This window comes from Drosophila takahashii, chromosome 2R (assembly GCF_030179915.1).
Source record: "Drosophila takahashii strain IR98-3 E-12201 chromosome 2R, DtakHiC1v2, whole genome shotgun sequence".
NCBI lineage: Eukaryota > Metazoa > Arthropoda > Insecta > Diptera > Drosophilidae > Drosophila > Drosophila takahashii.
In genome coordinates, this window is record NC_091679.1 from 34706206 (window position 1) to 34712678 (window position 6473).

Below are 6473 nucleotides of genomic sequence, written 5' to 3' on the forward strand. Positions count from 1 at the left end.
ACCCGACAAACGGACCAAGTCTGCGCTTGAGTCCCAGACGCATCGAGCTCTGAAGTTGACCCCTCGAGACAACGACGACAACCCAATATAATCGTAAATAATACATTATGCAGAAATTGAAACCGACAGGCTGGTCGCCCCAGAAATTACATCACTATCCAAAATCCCAGGAGGCGGGGCGGGCAGACGGCCTTCAGTGCAGCAGTGCAAAAAAGGAGAAACAGACAAACTGAAGCCAGACTCGACATGTTAAGCCAATTTACCAAAAAACCAAAACTCGAAATTAGGTAAAGAAACACGAATATAATGAAGAATGTGCAACAGGCTCTGCACTCGGATCGGAGTGTATTTTGTTTTATTTTCGCCCAACTCGCTTTTTGTTGTGCAAAATGAAATTGAAATTCCTGAAACGTGCAGAGCCCAGCAGATCTGCGACGATTGTCGACTGGCAATTCGGGTTTCGGTTTGGCTTCCCGACGAAGATGTCGTGGATGGAGTCAGGATGGATCGGTGGTATATAGGTGGTTCGATGGTTCGATGGATGGCGGGCTGCAGGCTCTGGAAACACCTTTCGCTGCGGTTGTCTTGTTGTCCCTGCTCACCCAGTTGCATAATTTACGGCATCTCTTTATTGATCTGGACGCTTATGCCTGTATGTAGGTTATGCATTGCCTTATATTATGACTATCGGCCAGACAGACAGGTTTCCGCTGCACGGATAGGAAGCGTGTGAAATTGGCTGGAAAACGACTTAGACCAACCACCGAGCAGAGAGCACCGAGTGCTGCAAGGAAGGAAAACTGAAATTGAATTTAAGAGAAAGGTTTGATGGGACTGACATTTCGCTTAAAATGTTTTGGCAGTTCATTCAGCTAATCCCATAATGGTTAAGATTTGTTGTAGCTGGGAGAGAAAAGGAGGAGGTAAAGTGGCACTGACAGAAAATATTTAAACTGAAGGGTCATAAATTAATGTAAAGATAGAAAATATTCACCCTTAACCAACGCAATATACCCTGAAAATAGTGCCACTTACAACTGTGCCACCATTTATTTAACTAACATTTATATTATTGAAATCAAAATGGATAGCTCGTAATAATAAGTTTATAGGATTTTTGAGCCACTAAGATTGGAGTTCAAAATGCATTGTAAGTTAATCAAAGAATTTAAAGTTCTAATTATGAGTTTAATCACAGCTCCATGATATTTCAAAAATTCTTTGTTTCACTTTTATTGCATTTCTTGCTAATCAAATGCATTTCCCATCGCCCCACCGGGCGTATACTTAATTTTATTGCACATACGCCTCATTGAGTGGGTCGCTGTTGCAATGCGACAGCTAGAAATAGCAGAAATGGCAGGCACTTATCCGCCGAACAATGAGCCATAACAAAGTGCTCACGTTCACACATGGTTAACCTTCAATCGGTCTCTCGGGGATCAGGCCTAATCCGAATGTGGATGAGGTGGTGGAGGCTGAGGAGGAGCAGGCTGACCACCTTCATGGCGGTCTGCAGCGTCATCGCCATCATCTCGCCGGTAATTGCTTGTGGCTTTCTTCACTCGCCCCTCGACACTTGGTACTTGGACTCTTGGGCTGCTCCAATTTGTTACGTGGAGCTGAAGACTGGAAACTGGACCCAAATTGGGCCCAAAACTGGAGCTGCAGGTGTGCTCGAGTGTTGACGTTAATGTCATTGTTGCCACGGTCCAGCTGACCCACATACATGGCAAATGAAGCAGCGCTAATTGCAGGCCGATAAATTGATTTCATTGCAGTTGCATCACGCATCCCATCCATTCGATTCCATTCCATTCGAAGCGGTGGGTGCGTTTAGTCGGCTTAAACGGAATGCCAAATTAATTGGCCCGGTAATCAGAGTTGAAAGTGCGTGCACACTTAGCCTTTAGTGACTTTAGTGGATTTAGCAGCAGGTGGCCAAGTTGGCGCCAAGTGCTGGCCGAAATTCGAAATCCGTTCGGAAAGATGAGCGTCGGTTCACTTGTTTCCGCCAAGGTCATCCGCATGCAGAGTTAACAACATGTTGAACACCGCCAACGGGTATTAACGCTTATTAATGGCAACATGCAATGCGCCTTTGTTGCTCGGTTCACTCTGTTCACTCTGTTGCAATGGCCATTAGGCCAGAAGATGCTGACTTGCAGACGGAACATTGATTATGGCCAGTCGTCCTTTACAGATACAGATGCAGATACAGTTACAGATACAGATACATGTGCAATTTGCCATCGCCCCGAATGTGGCCGAATGAAACCGGCTCAGTGGCAGATATTACGCAACATCCAATGGCCAAAAGCGAAGCTAAGCCAGGCCAGCCGTTTTATTCACACAGTCAGAGGTCTCGCATTCCAATTTGCGTAGACTCGTCGCAAAAGTCCACTAGTGGGGAGTTGGAGTTGAAATGCTGCTGATGCTGATGCTGCCCACTCCTGTGCCCCAAACTCCAAACTTTGGCTGTCGGCTGTTAGCTGCTGGCTGCTCCAAGTTGGTCAGGCAGTAAGGCAGTCAGGTAGGCAGCTGCACCCGCTGCAGTTGATTTCCTCATTGCTACACAGTGCAAAATATTGCCATGACGTTTGACTGTTTGACCTCCGGGAAGTCTGTTGGTGGCAGGAAATGTGGGGGAGAAGATACCAGGATCGGGAGTTTTTAAAGTGTTTTGGGGTAAGTCAGCAAAACAAATAAATAAAGCCTTAAAACTTTTTCATAAAAAGAAGAGTCCCTAACATTTTAAGAGGAAATAATAACTTTTGATTGAATGTAGTCCTTTGAACACTAAATAGGCTGAGTAAATTGCAGGTTTTCTCGAGCCTTTGACATTTTTAATTAAGAAGTGAATAAAGTTATAAGTTCATTCTTTTTTTAGTTTTTTAAATAAAATGTAAAGTGGAAGTGGTTAAATATTCAGTTGTTACCCGGTCGAAACTGAAAACGATTTTTTCGTTAAACTAAAAATATATGAATAAGTAATTGGCCCGGAATTTTTCTTTCCCCTTTTTTTCACTTTATCACTTTTATCACTTTCGGGTTAATTAAAATAAAAAAATTATTTTTAAATTGTCGCATTTTTTAATAAGTTCTTATATTAACGTTTCTTTATTTAATCGCCAATTTATGTAAAATATTATTACATACGTGGTTTAAAATTCGGTATTTAAACACTTTCTTGCCATGTTTCCACAAAATATTTTTATAATTTATTTATGAAGGACTTATGGCAAAGTATAAATATTTTTAATGAATCACTTTAGGATTATTAAAGCTGTATCTTCAATATGTAAACTAAAAGATATTTTATCAAGTATTTATTATTTAATTATAACCCTTTAACTTAGCCAAACCAACTCCTTCGTGGAGCCATACATTTTTGGCGAGTGTATCTAAGCTGGAGCTCAGCTGCGATTTGAGATGAAGACACCGCGACACGCGAAATGAGACCTGCCTAGGCAGTATTTTATAACACTTTGACAAATATTGCTAATTAAACGGCATTTCTTGGCTGCCACCTGGCCGTCGATTGGCCAAGAGTGGGCCATCGCCGGGAACCGCCAAGGAGGGGCCAAATGCAGATGAAACGGGATCGGAGGAGGAGCAGCAGCAGCGCATAGGCCATTCAAAAGCGGAACTGCCGGGGAGACATCTTCGGTTTCCTGCAAGACAATTAGATGTTGCGCAATCGGGCCGTGACTTACCCATCGATTCGAGGTGTGTTGCAGGGAGCCAAAAATAAAGATGCAACCACATTACGTCAGCTCCCCTTTCACTCTTCTTCTTGTTACTCTTCCAGCACGGCTGCTATCATCATCATCATCATTATGACCATTACCGCCACATTAATCGCCGCTGTTATTGCGGCTGCATTTCTTGCCTAGCTGCCCAATTGAATGTCCCTCCGGCGGATGAGTGATGGCCCAGGTGGGCGTATAGGAAGCCACAGGTGGCATGTGGCAAGTGTTATAAAAAACTAGAGTCATTGGCATGCGTGCGAATCTCTTTTTGCTCATTAATACGCAAATTCATTCATTTTACGGTTTTTATTGGTGTGTGACTCGTCGGGTGTGTGTTGCAGTTGCAGTAGCAATTGCAATCTCATTTGGATTTGAATTTTGTCGCGCGCCAAAGTTTTTTTTTTCTTACCTGTTGCGGTTGTTCCGCTTGCAGAAAACAGGAGCAGAAGAAGCCAATTTGAAGACGAAAGCCAGTCTCCCAGGCACAGTGGGTCTGTATAACTATAACTCCTCCGCCGCGCAATCATTTTCCCAGTTTTCCACACCAATTATCTCACTTTCCACTCACTCCCTCCTCCAACGCCGCCAGTTTGTCTGCTTTATATAATGACATGTGAGATCTGTTTGCGTTGTGGCAAATTTATGCGGTCTGAACTTCCACTTGTTAGGCCCTGTGAATTGCTGTCAAGATCTGGATGGAGTTTTCGTTGGTAAAGCTCAAAGCTACTGTTCACTTGAATAATTAAGACAATGCGTCTATTGTTAAAGGTCAAGAATTGAAAACTTTTTAATGGCCTGCGGCAATTGAGGAAACTTAATTATTTCATTAGCTTATATTTATTATCTTAATAGTAATAAAAAAATTGTTTGATAAACTCTTAAAAATCTTGCTTAAAAAAATGAAATAATAATTTGGATATTACATTTTAATTTACATAAATAAAAAAATCCAATGGCTGAAAAAAACCAATATCAAAATTTATTTAAAATAAATTTGCATTTTTAATAGGATAGTTAGATGGATTACAACTTGTAATTTACAAGTCTAAAATCAACCAATAAAATTATTTCCCAATAAGTGTGTAAGCCAAATATATTTAAAACTACAAATTTTCTCAATTTATTTGCGTGTATCAAAAAATAGGTAAACAACTAAAGCAATGAACAAATGACTCAGCCGATTTGGACATTAAAATTTCATGTTAAAACTTAAGCAACGCCTACTTAAAAAATAAATAAGAAGATTGATTTATTAATTCAATTGATCAATTAAAGTGCTTCCTTCACATTTCGATGAGGCCAACTGACCCATTGATTTATTGACTTCCTTGAGCGGTTAACCTCTTCAAATTCTATAAGCTTTATTTGTCAAACATTTTTCGAACTCGCATGTATTTTTTCCCCGTTTTGCGGTTGTTTGCTCATTTGGTTCAGATTGACAGGCTGGCGACATGACGACAACTAGCGGCTGGCGACAAGTGACAACAATGCCAACAAGGAAGTTGGTCGCGCATCTTCCACGCGCGCCCAATTATGACAAACGACAACGGTGACGAACCCCCAAAGGGGGTTTCCCCCCACCCAACTCCGCCCACTTCCCAACCGCAGCACCCACCCTCCTTGCCACACGTTTTGAGGAACTGAGGCATTGAGTTATTGCTTGCAACACCTGCGGACTTTCGGCATTGTCATTGCCGTTTCGAAGACGCAACAATGTAACTGGAACTGCGAATGGGCCCCAGGTAACTGGTAACAGTCAACAGGTAATTTCCAGCTTTATACGGCCTGGCTTTTAACGATGCGCTTTGTGAAATTCTGCAAAGCAATTCGGCTAATGCAGTTTGGCAGGAGCCCAGACTAAAATGCATGCGACACAAAATGTTAGGGGGTGTCAAATTGGGATATATTGTGGTTGGCCTGGCCTTGAAGTTCCAATTTTCAATGCACTTTGCTTATTAATACTTAAGCATTAATTAATTTCCCATGAAGATGATTTAAGGGGTAGAATGGGACTGTTTTGGGAGATATATTTTATTATAATCTAAATAGGATGTGCCGAATTGCTCAATTAGCTTGGGAACTAATGGATGCGCCACAAAGAATGAAAAAGTTCTAGAGGAGATGATGTAATGGGAAGTACGAGAGTGGTTCGGGAAATAAGCAGCCTTCTAAAGTAAAGATTTATTTTAATTGGGATATATTTATTCTTATCGAACAGGAAGTTGTAGAAGAATTCGTAAAGTTCAGTGTATGCCACTGTATGGGATGATTTAGTACGAGGTAAGCTTTTTAACCTTCTTCTATCCCCTCTTGAACAAATTATTATAATGCGGTTATTCACATGAAAATATTTATATTATAGAGGTGTTAAACCATTACAGAATCTCTGAAGAGCCGCAATTCCATTTTACCACATAGCATAGTTTGCCACGGACTAACACCTCCGAGGGCCAAATTGAATTGCAATCAATAAATGCTGGCTCTGTGACATAATGTGACCCAATAACAAGCGCAAATTGCTAAAAACTGTCCGACAATGCCAAATCGAACCTAATGGAATTTGTGCAGAGTCTTTGAGTATTTCTGTTTTTTATGGCCACGCCGCTTCATCTACGTGATTTGCTTGGAACGGCGCTTGAATGGATGAATTGGTCGGATGGCCTGGCACGAAATTGAAAGATTGCAGCGTCATTGCTACAAAAACCCGAAAGAGCAACACAT

At 41.5% G+C, this 6473-nt stretch overlaps 1 long non-coding RNA gene across 1 annotated transcript; it reads left to right on the plus strand.

Annotated features, from left to right (window-relative positions):
- Nucleotides 1–1573: 1573 nt before the first annotated feature.
- On the plus strand, nucleotides 1574–3975 carry LOC138912531 (uncharacterized). Its single transcript, XR_011418077.1, has 3 exons — nucleotides 1574–2688; nucleotides 3360–3729; nucleotides 3812–3975. It is a non-coding gene; the product is annotated as an uncharacterized lncRNA (long non-coding RNA).
- Nucleotides 3976–6473: the final 2498 nt, after the last annotated feature.